This window comes from Triticum aestivum, chromosome 3D (assembly GCF_018294505.1).
Source record: "Triticum aestivum cultivar Chinese Spring chromosome 3D, IWGSC CS RefSeq v2.1, whole genome shotgun sequence".
In the NCBI taxonomy this organism is placed as follows: domain Eukaryota; kingdom Viridiplantae; phylum Streptophyta; class Magnoliopsida; order Poales; family Poaceae; genus Triticum; species Triticum aestivum.
In genome coordinates, this window is record NC_057802.1 from 266,590,039 (window position 1) to 266,612,047 (window position 22,009).

The following is a 22,009-nucleotide window of genomic DNA, read 5'->3' on the forward strand; positions in this document are numbered from 1 at the left end:
GAAACGGACCTCCTACGGTCGAAACGGGGGTCCTGTTGATCGGGAGGGGTGTGGCGTACCACAAAACGGACGAAACGGACCTCCTACGGTCGAAACGGGGGTCCTGTTCATCGGGAGGGGTGTGGCGTACCGCAAAACGGGACTCCACGGGATACTGTTCATCTCCACCGTCGACCTCCTCCAGCCTCCACGGGCTACCGTTGTAACGCCCCGAGACCGACGCTCCAGAAGACTTCCAGATGCTATGAGTTTCGTCGTGTGATTTGTTTTGTTTGTTGCATCTCTTGCATTGCATCATGTCATCATGCAACCTTTTAAAAAAAACTCAGATAAATAAACTGTATGGATCTTCGATCCATTTAAATCGAGGGAATTCACATGGTGTTTTCTCTTTATAACATATCCTCCCAATATTATTAGGGAGCTATAACAAAGTATTCCATTCTTTGGGAATCACCATAACACACGTGCAAAATTAATCCTATGCCTTTTCTGCTTTGAGTCAATCTCTCTAACCTTGCCAATAATTCTTTTCCCATTTATCGAGGCTCTTCCTAAATTCCCAACATTTTGGACTCCTCAATACCTTGAACTTATTCAAACCATTTGAATTAAATTCAAATGAGTTTGAATTTAAATCTTTTAATCATGGCCTTTTCTATTTTCTCGGAACAAGCACATTTTTGTGAGTCCAGAAAAATAATCCCCATGTCCAACTTCTTTCCCTAACCCTCTCTTTCTTTTCTTCTCTCAAATTTCTTTTCTATTAAAAGAAATATGAGGGGGAGAGAGAGAGCGCAGCCTTGCAGCCCAGCCGGCCTCTTGGGCCTAACCAACCAGCGCCGGCCCACCTAACCCTCCTAACCCTAGCCGCTTGACCCCTCAACCCCTCTCGTTCCCCTTCGCCGCCACCCACACACGCATGCATCGAGCCACGAGAGCCCTGCTCGATCCCCCCCTCTCGATCTCACCCCATCTTCCTGCAGCGCCCCCATCTTCCCACAGCGCCCCTTTCCCTCGATCCCCTCCTTCTTCCCTGAGGAGCGAGACCCCGCGCCTGCAGCCGTCGTCCTCCGCGCCCAGCAGGAGCGTCGCGCCCTCGTCCCGATTCCCCAGCGCCGCCAGCCTCCAGGAGCTCCCCCCCGCGTCCTTGATCCGGCGAGCCCTGCTGCTGGATTGCACTGCCGCCCGCATCCGCCACCGCCTCCTCTGCTTCGCCTGTCCTCTGCTCCGCCTCCATCGCTGGCGACCACGACCAGCGCCCGCCTCTCGCAGCCCGAGCGCCACTGCCAGAGCTGCTCCGTCCGCTGCACGCTACCCTCCGTCCCGGCTGTCGTCGACCTCGTCTCGGCCTCGCCCGTCGCCTCTGCTGCCATCCTCGACGTCCTGCTCATCCTCGCGTGGGCCATGGACGTGCGCCGCCGCTGGCCTCCGCTGTGCGCGTCCCGTCTCCCTCGTCGACGCCCTTGCTGCTGCTGCTAGACCACCTCGGTGCCATCAGGGAGTGCCATGGCCTCCACCAAGACCCTTGGAATGATCAAGACCGCCAAGTACCACGACATACGGCGCCCGAACGACCACCGCACCGAACGCCAAGTACAGGATGATGACCCGCGAAGCCCTGGACGCCATGTACCACAACCGTTGCGTTCAGTTTCATCTCTGTCGAGACCAAGAGTACGCCAAGTACTAGGATGACGAGGACCCGTCAAGTTCATCTATGGGCGTGTACCACTACGCCGGAGTCCTCGGATCCATCAAGTTCCACTATGAAACGTACAACTAGCGTCGACCCCGAAGACCTCAGATTCATCAAGTTCCCACGACGACTTAAGTGTACCCCTCCGGTTCGTCAAGTTCGACTACCGTCGCTACCATGTACAACTACTTCCACTATGCCCCCACGTGTGCCACTACTTCCCACGACGACCCATGAACAACTACTTCCACTTCGAACCCGTCCGCCCCGAAACGTATGCTTCGAAGGTATACCGCCGAGAACGACCGCCCGTGGACGAATGCATATGTTGCATGAAATGCTCGCGTTTGCAACGTGCCTGACGTGTTTCTTGCATGTTCCCGTTGCCATAGCATCGACCCATGGGAACCCGGTTGCCGGGATCACCCCACCATCTTGCATAACACGCTCACGCCATGCTTCCTTTTGCACCGGTATCTCCTTGAGCTACCGGAACCGATATGATGCCGTGGCATCATTTTCGGATTCGTTGCCGTGGCACCCCTTTCTTTCCGCCACAATGACAAATAACTCGTATCATGCTCATGTCAACATTTCTATAAAATTGCTTAAAACTTGCATATGTCATCCGCATCATGATAACAACATTTAATATGTTTAAAATTGTTGTTTGCTTTAAATTGCTGTTGCATATGAGGATTTTCCGGAATTGTTATTTGTTGTTCCGGCCTCATTCAAACTTGCCTAAATAGTTAGTTTACTTATGCTTCACCTCTTGCCATGTTAATCAACATTTAATATTGTTGGGTACATAACCGAGAGAGAACTAAACAATTGATGTGGCTTTTCGTCAATATGCAACTCGTTGCATATTGAGCTCCACTTAATTTGTAGTATTGTTTGTGCACTTTGCCATGCCATGCCTCTTTAAACCGGACATGCATCATACTTGGTTGCGCATCATGCCATGTTTATGTGATGGTTGTTTACTATGTTGTTTGTTTCTTTCTGGGTTGCTTCTCTCGTTACCTTCGGTTTCATTTCGGAGTTGTGAGGATTCGTTCGACTACATCCGTTTGTCTTCTTCATGGACTCGTTCTTCTTCCTTGCGAGATCTCAGGAAAGATGACCGTACCCTCGAAATCACTTCTATCTTTGCTTGCTAGTTGTTCGCTCTATTGCTATGCCGCGCTACCTACCACTTGCTATATCGTGCCTCCCATATTACCATGTCAAGCCTCTAACTCACCTTTCCTAGCAAACCATTGTTTGGCTATGTTACCGCTTTTGCTCAGCCCCTCTTATAGCGTTGCTAGTTGCAGGTGAAGATGAAGTTTGTTCCATGTTGGAACATGGATACGTTGGGATATCACAATATCTCTTATTTAATTAATGCATCTATATACTTGGTAAAGGGTGGAAGGCTCGGCCTTATGCCTGGTGTTTTGTTCCACTCTTGCCGCCCTAGTTTTTCGTCATACCGGTGTTATGTTCCTTGATTTTGCGTTCCTTACGCGGTTGGGTGATTTATGGGACCCCCTTGATAGTTCGCTTTGAATAAAACTCCTCCAGCAAGGCCCAACCTTGGTTTTACCATTTGCTACCACCTATCCCCTTTTCCCTTGGGTTCTGCAGACTCAAGGGTCATCTTTATTTTAACCCCCCCGGGCCAGTGCTTCTCTAAGTGCTGGACCGAACTGAGTAGACTGCGAGGCCCCCTCGTGGAAACTCGAGGTCTGGTTTTACTCGTAGGATGTCTCATCCGGTGTTGCCCTGAGAACGAGATATGTGCAGCTCCTATCGGGATTGTCGGCACATCGGGCGGCTTTGCTAGTCTTGTTTTACCATTGTCGAAATGTCTTGTAAACCGGGATTCCGAGACTGATCGGGTCTTCCCGGGAGAAGGTTTATCCTTTGTTGACCGTGAGAGCTTATAATGGGCTAAGTTGGGACACCCCTGCAGGGTAATCTTTCGAAAGCCGTGCCCGCGGTTATGAGGCAGATGGGAATTTGTTAATATCCGGTTGTACAGAACTTGTCACTTGACTTAATTAAAATACGTCAACCGCGTGTGTAGCCGTGATGGTCTCTTCTCGGCGTAGTCCGGGAAGTGAACACGGCTTTTGGGTTATGCTTGACGTAAGTAGGAGTTCAGGATCACTTCTTGATCATTACTAGTTGACGATCGTTTCGTTGCTCCTCTTCTCGCTCTTATTCGCGTATGTTAGCCACCATATATGCTTAGTGCTTGCTGCAGCTCCACCTCACTACCTTCTCCTACCCATAAGCTTAAATAGTCTTGATCTCGCGGGTGTGAGATTGCTGAGTCCTCGTGACTCACAGGTTCTACCAAAACAGTTGCAGGTGCCGATGATGCCAGTGCAGGTGATGCTACCGAGCTCAAGTGGGAGTTCGACGAGGACCTTGGTCGTTACTATGTTTCGTTTCCTGTTGATCAGTAGTGGAGCCCAGTTGGGACGGTCGGGGATCTAGCATTTGGGGTTGTCTTCTTTTATTTTGGTTCTGTAGTCGGACCTATGTGTGTACTCTGATTGATGTATGATTTATTTATGTATTGTGTGAAGTTGTGATTGTAAGCCATCTCTTTATCCCATTCTTGTTCATTTCATGGGATTGTGTGAAGATGACCCTTCTTGCGACAAAACCACAATGCGGTTATGCCTCTAATTCGTGCCTCGACACGTGGGAGATATAGCCGCATCGTGGGTGTTACAACCGTCGACCTCCTCCAGCCTCCACGGGCTCCCGTTCATCCAGCCTCCATCACGCGCTACTCCATCGGCTACTGTTCAACCACCCCTCCACGGGCACCCCTCCATCGTCTACTGTTCATCCAGCCCTCCACACCACAGGGTCCTGTTCAACCACCCCTCCACGGGCACCCCTCCACCGTCTACTGTTCATCCAGCCCTCCACCACACCACGGGGTCATGTTCATCCACAGGCAGCGCCACCGCTCACTGTTCATCCAAACCCCCCCGCAACGCTCACTGTTCATCCCAGAGGCAGCATCGATCGGCTTCAGTTAGCAGCAGTAGCAAAGGAATCGCTCGATCGGGTTCAGTTTACAGCCATCGATCGATCGCTCGGGTTCAGTAACGCGTAGCCTGCAGTGCAATCGCTCGGGTTCAGTTAGAGCCCAACGCCTCGCTCGGGTTCAGTTAGAGCCAACGCCTCGCACGCGTACGTGTACAAGAGAAACGCGCATCGCTCGGCCCCCGACCTCCCACCGTAACCGGGAACTCCCAGAATTTTTCCTCGCCCTCACTTCTACCACGGTTTTTTTCCGTCATAGACGGCCCAAAGAAAGTCATGCAGCTGCGTCTCCGGCCCGCCCAGGACGAAAAGCCCATTTTCTGTCAGGATTTTTTGTCATAGAAGTAGGAGCCCACCACATCTATGATGATACCGGATTTTGTCACAATTATCGTCATAGAAGTGTCATATGTATGACAGAAAAAAAATTCGTTCGGCCCAAAATGTCACGGATGTGTCTTTTTTTTGTAGTGTAAAGACCGTTCTGGTGGCTACTGATTTATTTGTTGATTTCTTGCAAAGGTTCGGATGATCATTTTCCCGCGGTCAGAACTTGAGGGGTGTTGAACCTGCCATTTAATGGGGTACCCTATCAGAAAAATGAGGATAAGCTGCGATTGCCGAAAAATTGCACCGACAGTACCTATGGTGATACGAAAAAGCAATATGACCGAGCTCTTTCAGCCAAGGATCCAGGCCAAGAAAACAATAATGAAGGAGCAAGACCAGTGATGCAAGTATGAAAATTGTTGCAAGACCCGCGTGGTGCAGAACCACCGTCAGTCAAGTCTACAGATATTATCATACAGGTCAAGCTCTTATGCTAGCCACGACAGGCGACAATCAAATATTTGGTACGGATCCGATACTCAAGACAGTGGAACCAGTTAAGATGATTCAGAAACTTCCGCGATAAGCCAGAATCTGTCAGGAAAGCGGTTATGACCCAACTCACTGTTTGGAACCCGAAGGACCTGCATTTAGTGGAGAAACCCAATGCAAGGAATTAGAGCTTGGGTGTCCACTAGAAAAAAAACTGATCACCACTTCATGAAAGATTGTCAGTGCCGGATGACACACCTAGCGGAAATCACTCTTGGATTTGTGAGACCGACATATATTTCAGTCGTGAGAATCAATCACAGTCAGCTAAGTCAGCAGATCTAAAAAGAAATTAGAGCCTGTATAAGCATGAACAAGCAAGGTAAGATCTGTCAGAATATGGATATATTAAAGCAAACCACCCCAGGGCCAGTCGGATAAAAATTTAGTGGGAACAAAAATAAGAAAAAGGATACCCGAGTTGGAAACGGTTTCCTTAAGTCAGTATCTTCATACTTGTTCCCTGAGCAACCAAATCTTGAGGAAGAGATTTATTTAAGGGGGTAAGGTTTGTGACAGCCTGATTTTTAGCCCTTTCTTTTTCTTTTGTTTTTCTGAGGTTTTTGCTTGGGTTTCCTTTTTCCGTGGCTATGTGGTCTGGAAACTGAAGAAGATGCCCTCTTCTTTGTTTCCAGAGTGGCTTGTCATTCCCAAATCCTTCCCTAGACCCTGTCATTTTCATCCTAGCCCAAATCCCAATATTCTTTTTATTTGGAATATTCCTTTTCTATTAAAGGAATAACTCAAATTGCCCTAGGTTGTGAAGCAACCTCTATTTCCATCACTCCTAAAATTCCCAAATAATTCTCATAAATTGTTTGGGTCATATCTTTATCAAATATGGCAAAATATTTCATTTTTCATGCTTATCATCATGCTCAAATAATTCATTTCCCATTCTGCCCTAAATGGCACATTGTGAAGCAAGTGCTATTTTCATTTTCCCAATTGACCTCAAACTCCTTGGACACCTGTTCCTGTCCATATCATTGCCACATGCCAAAATGCAACCTCATTTGCCTAGTAATTATTTAATTATGATTTTCCAAAGTTTCTATCCAGAAAGAAGCCTTGTGAAGGAGGTGCAAGCTAAGCATATCCAAATGAGTTGCCATTTTGCATGATCCCTTATATCATCATATCATAGCCCTCCACCAAAGTAGAGCTCATGTCATGCCTCCATGTGAGCTCATCTTCAATTCTTTGATTCTGTCCAAAATTTCAGTTTGTGAAGAAAGTACATTTTATCTTGCTCCATTATGACTGCCAATTTTTCTATTATCCATATAACTTACCTCCACCCTTTTTGGGCATGTTTCATCAAGCCATTTTTCCTCTAGAATTTTTGCAAGTTTCTGTCCAGAATGAAGCTTTGTGAAGCAAGCGCCACTTTGGTATTTCCAAATGGCATGAAATCTTTACAGCAGCTTCATACCATCATATAACCCATCTCTGCCAGATTTCAGCTCATGACATTCAAGTATGTGAGTGTATCATCCAAATCCCTAATTCTGGCCAGTTTTGCACTTTCTACAGCAACCCTCATCTAAACTCCTCCTCTTAGTCTGATGTTTGGTGATCAAAATCACCTTAGTGTGTGATCATCGCCAGACAAACTCTTTACCATGTTACCTAGCTGGTTTAACCACAGAAAGTTACAAACCCCTTCTTACTGATTTACTTTGGAGTTTAGTGCAAATCTCTTCTTTGCCCCTGGACCGATTTATTTCTTCAGTTGGACTAAGGGCACCAAGGTCAATCTACTGGACATGGTTGGCCACGCCAAAGAGGGCCGCTTGCGCCAGTGTGCGTGGTGATCACGCTTGCGTCATGGCTGAACGCGTGCTCTGGCTTGTCCCGGCCACTGTTCTCGTCTCCTCCCTCCTCGTCTCGACCTCCATTCATGTCCTGGAGCTAGCCCGTGCTCGACTGCGTCGCCCTGCGTCGCTGCTTCGTCGTGGTTCACGATCAATGCGCCGCTAGAACAGTGCCCGTGCCATGCCCAGCCTCTGAGCTCCATTAGAGCACTGCTCAAGCTCGCTTGTGAGCTCCAGAGCCTTCCCCTCGGCTATATAAGCGTACCCCGAGTCCCTCCGCACCTCAACCATCTCTCCCTCGCCTCATTTGCTCTCTGGAATTGCCCCATCTCACCGGAGTTCGCCTATGTCCACCATGGCCGCCTCGGCCTCGGCTTGGGTCCGGCCACCACAAGCCTCCCCTCGTCTCCCCGACTCCACCAACGTCTTCCCCTCGTCCCACTGAGTCGCCCCACCCACTTGCCCCTCGCCGGAGAGCCCTGCATCGCCGATAGCCACCGCCGCCCGAAGCTCCTGTCATCCTCCTGGCGTCGCCGTTCGCTGCACCTCCACTCCTCCCCGGCGCCCCCTTCCCCTCTGAATGGAGGCGGTGCAGCCCCGCGGTCCCGCCGGTGCCCTCGGCCGGGCCGGGGATCGCCGGAGCTGGCCGGCCCCTTGGCCGCTTCCCTTCCCTGCCCCCTTCCCCTGCCCCTGGGCCCCACGCGCCAGTGGCCCAATTGCCTCATCCCACGTGGCAAGTGGAAACGGTTTTCCGAGAGTACGTCTCCTCTTTTCTGAAGGAGTATTCTTTTCCTTCTTGTGCCAAAATGCGTTTTCCCCTCTGGAAAACGTATTTCCTTATAATGCGGCCAAGAATACGCTTTCTCTGCTCAGAAAGCGTATTTTCTAATATGTGTTTCTGTCTTATCCACTCAGGGACCCATTGGTGATGAAAACTTTCACAGATTGGTCCCTGATCTTCTACACCTCATAACTCCGCAACCGTAACTCCAAATGAGGTGAATCCAAAGCTCACTTCTTTGTTTCGTCGAGCCCGTTCCGTTGGTTTCATTTTCACTACGGTTTGACACTGTGCAAATGACCTTTCTGCCCTTTCACGTAAACATCCCCTCCGAGAGAGAACTGTTTCCGGCAAATCTTTCCGCGGCTTCACCGCACTTCTTCCCAGAGTATTCTTCATCCCCAGGCAAGCCACAATACCCACTTGCATGATAGTCATGCAGTAGCCATGGTTTTCAACTTGAATATTTATTAAATGATGGCTTGTTTAAAGTATGGTTATCGTTGGTTCGGTAATGCTTCTGGGTTAGTGCTTACTTGCTTGCTATGTTGGTATGCACCTGGTTATCATGCCCTGCTAGTTGCTAGTATTAATTTCATATTGCCATGCTTGATAGTAGTACATGTTGGGTTGGTCATGTTCTTCAGTGCATGACTAATGTCGGTTACCGAGTACTGTTAATATGCGTTGTTCCTTTGCTGTTAGTTGGTTAAGTGTTACTCGGTAATGTTATTGATGAGTTCTTGCATGGTATTTATAGTTGATGCTAGTGGTCATGTTATACTATGAGTTGTGTTGCACTTGTAATATTTATGCTCATCATTATGCCATGTTCAGTTGGAGATTATTCATAGTTGGTATGTTGGATAGTTATGTTGCATCCCGTGCTTATGATGATATCATGCACATGCTTTGTATATGCATCATGTTATTTTATCATGGCTCAGCATATTGCATTCAAGTTTAACCGGATTTAATTGAACTTGAACAACTATTCGCTGGGTCATGGTGCCGCCATATCGAAACTGACCTGTGCAACCACGGTTACCTTTATGGGAAGGTCCTAACTGGGTCTATTGTCGTGCCTCTCGCCGGTGCCTCCAACTAGGGATGGTTATGGGCGGCCTACCCTGATCAGGTAGGCGGACATAAGCCTTGTGTGCCCATTGTTGTTGTTATGGATCCGGTCCCCGTGAGGGACGTTTTAGCCACGATGGTGGTCGTTGTGTCTTTGGTAGACACGGGGCCACCCAGGACTAGCCCAGTTGGGAGTGGGTCGAAGTGGCTGGGAGAGTGTCATGGCAGTAGATCGGTTTTGTCGGAACGCCGTTGGTCCACCCGAATGGGAATGTGAGGCCATGGGTTCCGTAGTGTGGGTACAGTGTACTAACCTCTGCAGAGTGTATATTAAATCTATCGATAGCCGTGCCCGCGGATAAGGGCCCAGTTCGTGTCGGTCACACTGTGAGTCAACAGTATTAATAATAACTTGATTTACAACAACCCCGGTTCGGTGAGGAGATAAGTTGGTTGTGATCGCCGGAATGATCACCGTTTGAGACCAAGTGTTGGTCATGGTTGTGATCGCCGGAATGATCATCGTGGTATCGAGGATACCGAGTTGTTGGATATTCGTGATGTTGTGCGAGAATCATGAGTAAAGATCAAGCTCCTTGGGGTCATTTAATGATTACTACGGTATTGTTTATACCAAGCTTGATTTGATCCTGAGATGATCGTGTGATGTCCGAGGTTGGTAAGTGATGCATGTGATGGTTACGTAGTAACCCGAGTAGAATAAATAGTGCATATAGTGTCATCATGTTGCATGCTAGTATCGTCAGATTCATGTGTTCATGCCATGCTCATGTTGTTCTACCTGTATCATGTTCATGTTGTTCATGCCATCTTATTCTGATGATCTCATGATAATTCCTGCTTAACCTATAATTGCCATGATGTTGTTTGTCTTGAATACTTCTGGTTATTGTGAGCTTGCAAGTACATTCAATGTACTGACCTGGCATGTCATGCCAGTTTGTAGGTCGTGCCAGGATTGCTTGCTTGTTTGGTGTTGTTCCTGTGTTCGCGAGCTAGGATAAGCGTTCCAGCCAGAGTCCCTGCGGAGTGGAGTTCACCACTTTCGTCGTTGTTCCGCTGCTAGAAGTTTTTCCGCTGCTTCAATGTTGTTCTGCTGCTTGCATAGAGCAACTGAGGATGGCGTAGTGTCGCCGTGCCGATGTTATTTATTGTAATATCAGAGACCTTGTATTCATATTTGTGTAATAATAGAAAGCTGGTTTGTTCTGTGCTAAGCAGTGCCGTATTCCAGAAGACTTCACCTCGATCTCTAGGCTGGAATACGGGGCGTTCCGGTTTTCTCTGAGCCGGGGTGCCACAGAAGAGTATAAGGGTTACAAGAGTTGATCTACCTTGAGATCGTAATGGCTAAACCCTAGATGTCTAGCCTGTATGATTATGATTACCTCTACGGACTAAACCCTCTGGTTTATATAGACACCGGAGGGGCCTAGTGTTGTACAGAGTCAGTTTACAGAGAAAGGAATCTTCACATCCGAATGCCAAGCTTGCCATCCACGCAAAGGAGAGTCCCATCCGGACACGGGGGAAAGTCTTCTATCTTGTATCTTCACGACCCATTAGTCCGGCCCATGTCACATAGCCTGGATGCCCGAGGACCTCATAGTCCAGGACTCCCTCACCCGGTGCTTCAGCTCACCCATCCACCTCAAAGGCTCCGACGCCCGCGGCCACTAACACCATGGGAGATGCGGAGGCACACGAGGATGTGGGCGCTGCGGGGGATGTGGTCGGCGCAGGCGGCATTGTCACCAGCTCCCACACGGCCGAAGCGAGAATGGGAGGCACCGGAGGAGAGGAGCATCAGCAGCACCCCAGTGGTCTTGCTCCGTGAGGTACGAACAAAGGGGTTATACCGTCTATACCTCTTCCCCTTGCCAAAGGGCAAAGCCACAGTGGTGGCGCTCAGTCTGGGGCGAATCGCCACCCTCCGGCCACCCCCGCCACAGGTGCGACCGCAGTGCGCGCGCCTCCCCCGGAGCGGGTTTACCTAGCCACTATGGCCAGTGGAACCACTGGCCCTCAAGCGCCTTCACCGCGCCACCATGCCATCCAAGTGGCCAGCTCGCAACAACGAGGACGTGACGCTGTCGCCACCGGCACCGTCAGAAGCCGAGCGACGGTATGATCTACATCATCATCGTCGATGCCAAGCACCGCTACGGAGGCCATGGCGCGGGCCAAACTGCTGTAGAGGTTCCCACCGGCGGATGATCAGATGGATGAGTGGAGAGCCACCATTCAGAGTCTTATTGGCTTCGCCAAGGCTGGGGGCTCACAGTGAGCTGGCCCGCCGCGGCCTCCCCATGCGACGGCAATAGCTCGCGCTGCTGGCTGTATGGAAGGGGCCAGCCCCACTGTGCAGTCCCCACCATGGCAACCAGCGCGGGCGCTGCAGAATCAAGAACCCGATGATGTCTCGATGGCCTTTTCCGACCCTTGAGCACATCCAGGTCAATGGTGAGCCCCAGAGGACAAGCGGAGGGGAGGCGTGTGCCTCGTCATCAAGCGACGCCGCGATGACCACCGTCGGACCAATGGGTGCGATGGTCCCGACGTCGATGAGCCTGTGCTCGAGAACAGCGGGTGCCTGCCTTTCGAGGTTGGGTGCCCTACCTTTACTCGTGAGCTGCGGCAAGTCCGTTGGCCATCGGCTCGCACATTCAAGCCAGAGATACCTGAGAAGTATGATGGGAGGCTGAACCCGGCAGTGTTCTTGAGCATCTACACCATCGCCGTTCAAGCTGCCGGAGGAAGAGATGAGAAGGTGTTTGCCTACTACTTCCCTTTGGCACTCAAGTCCAATGTGAGGTCTTGGCTGATGCACCTGCCGGAGAACTCCATTTCTTCATGGGCTGACCTGTGCCACGAGTTCATTGGCGCCTTCACGGGTGGCCATCAAGAACCAGGACAGCCCAACGACTTGCAGCTTCTCCAACAGAAAGAAGGAGAGACTCTCTGCAAGTATTTACAAAGATTCAGCAGAGTCCATAGAAATATCCCAAATATATATCCACCCGGCAGCTGTGATAGCTGCCTTCCAGTCCAATGTGCTCAACTGCAGGATTCGTTCCAAGATGAATGTTAGGATTCCCAAGACTGTGAAGGAGGTTTACACGTTGGTGGACAAGTGCGCTCGGGTGGAGGAGGGAAGGAAACTCCCTGGAGAGGAGGATTGCGTCCACATCGACTCAGAGGATGATGATGAATCCACCAGTCAGAAGAAGAAGAGCAAGAAGTGCAACAAGAGGCGCATGGGTAAGGCAGTGATGACCGTCAAAGGATCGGGCACGCATAGTACCGGCAAGAAGACTAAGGACGAAGCCCCTGGCAAGGAAGCTGCCGCGTGCGCTGACTGGCGGGAGGCTGCGGCTGCTGAGAGGGTTAGGAAAGGCGATGGGCCATACTTCAAGATAAATCCAACCAAGGGCCACGATCTCCAAGAGTGTCATCAGGTTGAGCAGCTCGTCAAGAGACGGAGGGCTGAATATGAGAAGTGTGATAAGGAAAAAGGTCAGAATGGCACAGGCGGGAAGGGCCTGAGCGGTGAAGCAAATTGCCCCGGCAAGGCCTTTCGAAACAAAGGAAAGCCTGCCAGGGGCCGAGAGAAGGAAGTTTGCAATGATGAGAGTGATGGAGGGGATGAAGAGGAAACCAGTGAGTGGGAATTCCAGAAGGCCACTGACGCCCTGTGCATTTACAGGGGTGCATCTTTGCACTCCTCCCACCGCCAACTTAAACGGTGAGCGCGTGAGGTCAATGCCGTGGAGCCGGCAGTAGAGTCTCGGAAGCCGCTCATATGGTCATGCACGCCCATCATCTTTGACGAAGAGGACCACCCTGACCGCACCATCGTGGTAGGGTGTTTGCCGTTGTTGGTCACTCCAATGATTCGCAACCTCAAAGTCACAAAGATGTTGGTTGACGGTGGGGCCGGGTTGATTCTGATTCCCCCAAAGGTTAACAGCAAGCTTCAGATAGCAGAGGATGAACTAAAGGTCACGGGCACTGTCGGTGTCAAAATCGGAGGATCTCGGGTAGGGGGTCCTGAACTATGCGTCTAAGGTTGATGGTAACAGGAGACGGGGGACACGATGTTTACCCAGGTTCGGGCCCTCTCTGTGGAGGTAATACCCTACTTCCTGCTTGATTGATCTGGACAAATATGAGTATTACAAGAGTTGATCTACCTCGAGATCGTAATGGCTAAAACCCTAAAAGTCTAGCCTGTACGACTATGATTACGATTGTCTCTACGGACTAAGCCCTCCGGTTTATATAGACACCGGATGGGACTAGGGTTGTACAATGTCGGTTACAGAGAAAGGAATCTTCATATCAGGGCGCCAAGCTTGCCTTCCACGCCAAGGAGAGTCCCATCCGGACACGGAAGAGAGGCTTCGGTCTTGTATCTTCACAGCCCATCAGTCCGACCCATGTCCAACATGCCGGACGCCCGAGGACCCCTGAGTCCAGGACTCCCTCAGTAGCCCCCAAACTAGGCTTTCAATGACGATGTGTCTGGCGCGCAGATTGTCTTCGTTATTGCAAGGTGGGTTCCTCCTCCGATGACTTCAAAGAACTGTATTTAGCCTTCCATTTAATGTCATACCCATTGGCTTTTGTGCATCCATAGCTTCAGCTTCCACGTGTTGAGCGAATATGAGAGGTCAGTGTATTTTTTGCATATAACACCCCAGCCATGTAAGAAAAGCGTCTGTTAAAAGGGATTGGATCTCAGATCCGTTCCACATCACGCGGAAAATCCTCAGAGCTTGCTAGGAGAGACCTCTCCAACATGGCTAGCACTCCTAGTTCTTCCTCCCGCCCCCACGGCCCTAAAAAAGGTGATTGGGAGAGATGTTCCGTATCCCACGGTCAGCTAGTGAAGCTGCAAACACAGGGATTTCTTCCCCCCGCGGATCTAGTCCCTGTTCGAGCAGGATTGACTTCCTTCAACGGAGGGGCTCATGCTGATAATTTCCCCAATCCATCCAGGGGGAAAGAGTGTCCTTCGTTCCCTACCTGCTAAGAGGCGTCGGATTTCCAATCCATCCGTTCCTCCGAGGACTTCTGGAGTATTATGGCCTCCAACTTCACAATTTCACTCCTGCCTCCATCCTGCACATCGCGGGTTACATCGCTCTTTGTGAGCTATTCCTGGGCTGTGAGGCCCATTTTGAATTATGGAGGAAACTATTTTTCCTCGTCCCTCATAACCAAGAGGGATCAACATTTGAACTGGGCGGAGCTGAGGTATGGCGCATCGCCGGGACCGGATAGCTGTCCGGCACGCCGAAGAAGGCATCCGAAGAGTGGCCTTCCAAATGGTTTTATATCGAGGATGTCGCCCTTCCTGACCCAGTGCGAATGGGTCTGCCCGAATTTTCAAGCGCTCCGTTGAAGAAACGCCACAGCTGGCGCCCTTGGAGCCTCGAGGAGGAAGATAGCGCGGAAGTCCGTCAATTGATGGGCAAGATAAAGACACTCGCCCAGTCCGGATTATCAATAGTTGAGGTAATGGCGACTTCCATAGCGCGGGGGGTTCAGCCACTCCAATACAGAGGGCTTCCCATGTGGCACTATAATGGGGAAGATGACGCCTCCCGCTGCGGTCGGAAGGGTCCGGACACCCCCGCCACTTTGGCCAAAATATTGGCCGAACTATTCAAAGGGGAGAAAGAGGAATTCACTCGTATCAAGCGCCGAGATGGATTTTCCATGTACAATCCTCCTAGCTGGGTGAGTTCCAATCCTACTATTCTACTCAATCTACTCCCTGAATCAATTTTAATGAACATTAATCCGTCCATTTGTAACAGGAATGGTGAAAGATCACCAAGGGGCTCCACAACCCCGCCCCACAGCCAGAGGACCACAATCGGGACCTTCACCCCGGATTCGAAGAGGATCCAGACATATTCATGGAGCTCGAGAATGGGGTGTTCTACCAGGCGAGCTATGACGGCACGGAAGTGGCCATCACCGGCGACTATCCCGGTCTTCTCCCTGCCTCACACGTAAGCAATCAGGAGACATCTCCTCTGAAATAGCTTCCTCATTCCGCCTCACCCACCGCACTTTCTCGTTCTCCAAAGGGGAGGCGTCCGGCACGCTATACTACATCAGAGGCAACTCCAAAGAGAGCGGCGCCACGCCGGGCAAGCCTTCGAAGAGAAGGCAAACGAAGACACGACCGAGCCTTCATCAAAGAGGTATGGCTTTGTAAATATGCTCCTTGGAAGTCACATCCAACTGTGACATTATCCATTTGTGCCTTATAAGGAAAAGCGTTCGCCGGACTATGTTCGGGGGTCCTGCCGATCACACTCCCAACAGCCAGGTTCCAGACCCTCGTAAAGACGGGGGCTGATACGGGAGTTTCGCTGGATTGTCCTTTGGCAGAGGACTCGGAAGATGTATCCGTCTCAAACTCGGAAGTGGATTGTGCCATGAATCATCGGCGCCGGAGGGCCGTTCTGCGCGACCCTGGCTTTACAAAAGAGGCATTCAATGCCTTCAGCTTGGCTGATGCATACATCCGAGCTGCTCGAGACGGGCTTACCAGAGCCACAGACAAGTATTTGAAAGATATACGGGTGAGTTTCCATTGTCCAAATATGATAATTATATACCAGTAGCCCCCGAGACTTGAAACAGTTGATACAACTAATTTAAGGATCATTGTATAACCAAGTGCTTACGGAGAAGAAGAACCTGTTGTCTCAAGAATTGGAAAAGTGTCCGACCGAGCTAAATGCCGCTGCCGTTGAACTGGAAAAATCCAAGAAGGCATCGTCTGGTAATATTCCCCTCCATCGAGAAAATATAATTATATACTAGCAATGCTAATATTGTTGCATATCTCATGAGTGTTAGATATACTGAAGGAGGCACTGGAGGTCGTGCAAGCGGGTGAACAAGAAGCCAAAAGGCAACGGGCCTCGGGCGAACGTATACTGACATGGGTCAGGGAGGAGAAAACAAACTCCAGGATACCAATACCCAGCTGGGCGAAGAACTGAAAGATGTGCGGGCCCAGCTGGCTGACTCCGTGAAGGAAAATAAGAGGTTGCGAGGCGGCATATTTAGTATGTGTTCAAACTTACCTTCGTGTAATTCAGCGAGGAAATGAACTGACAGAGTTATGTCTGTAGGTATGCTGACTGGCCAACCCGAGGAGGAGATGTCCGGATCTTCGGGCGATCTACTACAAGAGCTGTCGTAAATGCACGAGCGAGCTCGGCAGGCAATGCGAAGTGTTGCCAAGGCCTTATGGCCATCCGCCTCCCCTCCAAGAAGTATGGAGGAGCTTGTACAGCTATTCAAGGGAGCGCGGCGGCGTTTCCGATTATGGAAGATATCTGCCTGCCGGGAAGGTGCGCGAGAGGCCTCGGCCATGGTGAAAACACGATATACCAAGCTTGATCCAAATCATATGGCCCGGGTCGGACCTCTAGGGTCAGATGGGAAAGAAATTCCCATTAATTTGGTATATGACCAAGTAGAAGTAGCCGCCAAATATTCCCAATAGGATTGTAAGTTAGACAGCCTGTTAGACGGTATAGAGGAGGAAATTTTTGAGTCCAAGTGACTATGTACTTTCCTTGACATATTTGTCCCTAGCCGGATTGTAAAACGATTGTCATGGCAGACCTTTTCGCTTCGACCTCTGGACCCGAAGGTGCGGAGTGTTTCCGAATACCTGAGCGGCAAAATAGACCGGGGTATGCGTGGAAACCAGGCGTAGGGGTCATAGTTGCTTGAACAGACAAGTTGTATCCGGATAGCTATGTTATATTACATTGTGATTGTAAGAAACATCTTCCATAGAGAATAGTTCCGTTAAGGGTTCCTTTCCCTGGGTGTACATGCGGTAATGTGCATGTCCGAACTGTGATTGAAAAAATCACAGTATACGTAACATCTGGGGGTTCATAGTGGAATGAATCTAAAAAAATCTTTAGTCCGCCAACCGAATATTCCCTTAAGAACGCTAGCTTTCGGCTTCACCCAGTCTGAGGTACACATCCGGATGACCCGGTAGTAACAATCGCAAAGGTGCTTCCTTTATGCCCTAGCCGAACTAACGGGAACGTAGGGCATAAGCATAGGAGCCAGGCAACCCAGCTTGGCCAAAACTTAAGTCATATCGATGCATATAATGGCGAAGAAAAGGTACATATGAGAAAAAAACGCATATGTGATGAGCTTGATGCTCGGAAAATAACAATAATAAGCTTCTGTGCCAGAAGCCCCCAGGTATAATGGACGTACATATTTGAGGATGCGTACGTCATAGGTGCACAGTTTTAGCCGTACGAAAGCTTTAAGGCTAAAGAAAAGAAAAAGCGAAAAGAGAGGAAAAATAATGAAACAATAGGGAGAAGCAGACGAACAAAGAGTTCGGCGCTAGGCATAGAATCTTCGAAGTCTGGCTGCGTTCCAGGGGTTCGGCTCTAGGCGATTGTCTGATGCATCACGCAGGTGGTACGCTCCTCCAGTGAGAACTTCGTCAATGATGAAGGGACCCTCCCACTTGGGCTTCAGTTTGTCCTTTTTCTTCTCTGGCAAGCGTAGAACGAGTTCGCCGACATTATAAGTCTTGGCCCACACTTCTCTGCTTTGGTATCTGTGGGCCTGTTGTTGATAAAATGCGGAACGGGCTTTTGCGTGGCGATCCTCCTCCAGGGCATCTAAGCTGTCCTGCCGATTGAGCTCGGCCTCTCTCTCTTCGTACATGCACACTCGAGGTGAGTCATGAATAATGTCACAGGGTAACACAGCCTCTGCGCCATACACCATGAAGAAAGGTGTATATGCGGTAGTGCGATTGGGCGTGGTCCGCAGCCCCCACAGTACGGAGTCGAGCTCCTCAACCCAGTGCGTGTCTGATTCTTTCAAAGACCGCACTAGTCTGGGTTTAATGCCACTCATAATAAGACCATTGGCTCGTTTGACTTGACCGTTTATTTGCAGGTGATAGACAGAGGCGTAATCGAGCTTGATGCCCAGATTAGCACACCAGGTTTTCACCTCATCGGCTGTGAAATTTGAGCCGTTATCGGTGATGATGCTGTGTGGAACACCATAACGGTGCACAACACCGGATATGAAGTCTATCACTGGTCCGGCTTCGGCCGTTTTAACTGGTTTGGCTTCTATCCACTTAGTGAATTTATCCACCAAGACCAGCAAATATTTTTTCTTATGGCTTCCTCCTTTAAGGGGTCCGACCATATCAAGCCCCCAGACCGCGAAAGGCCAAGTGATGGGGATTGTTTGTAGAGCGGTGGGTGGCATATGGCTTTGGTTGGAAAAAAGCTGGCATCCGACGCAGCGCTGGACAAGGTCCTATGCATCTTCTTGGGCTGTCGGCCAACAGAGACCTATACAGAAGGCCTTGCTTACAAGGGCCCGAGCCGCGGCGTGGTGACCACCGAGACCGGCATGAATTTCAGCCAATAGCTGCCGCCCCTGTTCCTCGGAGATACATCTTTGAAGTACTCTAGTAGCGCTTTTCTTGTAGAGTTCTCCTTCGTGAACCTTGTAGGCTTTCGAGCGCCGGACAATGCGGCGAGCCTCATTCTGATCCTCAGGGAGTTCTCGCCTATTAAAGTAGGCCAAGAAGGGTTCGGTCCATGGGGCAATGAGTGCCATGATAAGATGGGCCGACGGTGTTATTTCGGTGGCTGAGCCCCCGATGATATCGGTGTGTTCGGAATCTGGGGTCATAGTCGGATCCGGACTGGTGTTGCCCCTCTCCCCTTGCCATGCCACGGATGGCTTGAAGAGTCTTTCCAAAAAGATGTTAGGTGGGACGGGGTCGCGCTTAGCGCCGATGCGAGCAAGGACGTCCGCCGCTTGATTACTTTCTCAAGCCACATGATCAAACTCAAGCCCCTTGAACTGAGCCGACATTTTGAGAATGGCATTACGGTACGCCGCCATCTTTGGATCTTTGGCATCGAAATCTCCATTTATTTGAGATATTGCAAGGTTTGAATCCCCGCGCACTTCTAGGCGTTGTATGCCCATGGAGACAGCCATCCGAAGACCATACAACAAGGCCTCGTATTCGGCTGCATTGTTGGAGTCTGTGTATAATATTTGGAGTACGTATTGAACTGTATCTCCAGTGGGGGACGTTAGGACAACGCCCGCTCCTAAGCCCGCCAGCATTTTGGAGCCGTCGAAGTGCATGACCCAGTTGGAATATGTGCCGTACCCTTTAGGGAGTTCGGCCTCTGTCCATTCGGCGACGAAGTCGGCCAGCACTTGGGATTTAATGGCCCGGCGCGGTTTGTATGTTATGTCGAATGGGAGGAGCTCAATCGCCCACTTGGCAATCCGGCCCGTGGCATCGCGGTTGTTTATTATGTCATTAAGTGGTACTTTAGAGGCCACCATGATTGAGCACTCTTGAAAGTAGTGCGTAGCTTCCGGGATGCCATGAAGACCGCGTATGCTATTTTTTGGTAATGAGGGTACCGGGATTTGCATGCTGTGAGGACAGTGGATACGTAATATACCAGCTTCTGAAGCAAGAATTTTGTCCGTCCTCCTCTCGTTCAATGACGAGCACCGCACTCACGACCTGGTGTGTTGCTGATATGTATAATAACATGGGTTCGCCGGCGTTCGGTGCTGCCAGGATTGGGTTGCTTGCTAAAAGAGCCTTTATTTCTTCTAGTCCGGCCATTGCCCCATCCGTCCATTCGAAGTGGTCAGTGCGTCGGAGAAGGCGATATAGTGGCAATGCTTTTTCTCCTAATCTGGAGATAAAGCGGCTTAAAGCTGCCACGCATCCGGCTAGTTTTTGGACCTGTTTAAGGTCAGTTGGTATAACCAATTGTGACAGAGCCCGAATTTTGGCTGGATTGGCCACAATTCCTCTATTGGAAATGATGAAGCCCAGCAGTTTTCCGGCGGGAACGCCGCACACTTTTCCGGATTGAGCTTCATGTCATATGTGCGGAGGTTGTCGAATGTGAGACGTAAGTCGTCTATTAGTGACTCGAGGTGCCTAATCTTGATGACTACGTCATCCACATATGCTTCAACTGTCTTGCCGATTTGTTTCTCCAGACATGTTTGAATCATGCGTTGGTAGGTGGCGCCAGCGTTTTTGAGCCCGGAAGGCATAGTGTTGAAGCAGAAAGGCCCGTATGGGGTAATGAATGTCGTTGCGGCTTGATCAGACTCCTTCATCTTGATTTGATGTTATCCGGGGTATGCGTCGAGGAAACACAGTGAGTCGTGTCCTGCGGTTGCATCAATAATCTGATCAATGCGAGGGAGGGGGAAGGGATCCTTAGGGCAGGCCTTATTAAGGTCTTTGAAATCGACGCACAAGCGCCAGGATTTATCCTTCTTTGGCACCATCACCATGTTTGCTAGCCAGTCCGGGTGTTTTATTTCTCTAATGAATCCGACCTAAATTAACTTGGCTAGCTCCTCCCCCATAGCTTGATGTTTGGGTTCGGAAAAGCGCCGCAGTGTTTGCTTGACCGGTTTATATCCCTTCAATATATTGAGGCTGTGTTCGGCCAACCTGGGTGGGATTCCTGGCATATCAGAAGGGTGCCAGGCAAATATATCCTAGTTCTAACGCAAGAACTCTCATAGCGCGGCATCGACCGTTGGGTCGAGTTGTACTTGTCGGCGTTCTGGGAATGGGGGTCCCCAGACTTGCCTGCCTGCGGCCCACGGCATGGCTGCGCTAGCAGGCCTGTACGGCCCATCTTCATCAACAAGGCATCCAAGACCCTCGCAAGGGGCCAAGCCTGGCGAGGCGGACGACACAAGACCTCCTCAGGACCGGCCTCACCAGGTTGGCTTGCGAGGAGTGGAGATATAAAGGCAGGGCAAACCTCGCGAGGTCCAGATGACGTGAGCCATGACGATCAAGATCAGGCGGGCGCCAGGCGGGCGCCAGCACGCGCATCGTCATTGTTTCCCCTTTGGTGCTAAAGGGGGCAAGTGCAGGCGCGGAGTACCGAGGCGTCAAGCAAAGGTTTCCATATCGGTGCAACGAGACCAAGACCAGCAGGACGACAGGACGGAGGTCACCATGGAGCCCAAGACAGCGTCACCACCAGAGCCTTTTGCAGGCGAAGACCACTTTTGTCAGGATAAGCTGTACTAGTTGTCCCCTTTCAAATTGGCCGTTGTTGGCTCCCTTCCCGCTCAATATTTGGGGAGAGGACCAGGGCCAATATAAGTAGAACTAGCCACCACCGTAGAGGGCATCGAGTCCAGAGCTCTCAAGCAAGCCCGAGCTGAGCGAATCCACACACACAAGTTCGCCAAGCATAAGAACACCTCAACCTCAGGAGGCTGTTCTTCCCCTTGTACTGTTCATCATCAGCCCAAGAGGCAATCCACCACCACCACACTGGAGTAGGGTATTACACCACAACGGTGGCCCGAACCAGTATAAATCTTGTGTCTTTTGTGTTGCGAGTTCGTCGAGTTCGTCCGTGAGATCTTAGCAAGCTAGGGCGTGGATCGGTAGGGGGAAGGAACTTCGCGCGCACCCCAGAGTTCAAACCTTAAGGGTTTTGCCGGAACCCTTGATCTGACATTTCGCGCGCAAGGTAGGGGTGCGCCGAAGCTTCCCTTCCGTCGCTCCGCGTCGCCTCGCTTCGTCGTCTCCATGGCGGACGCATG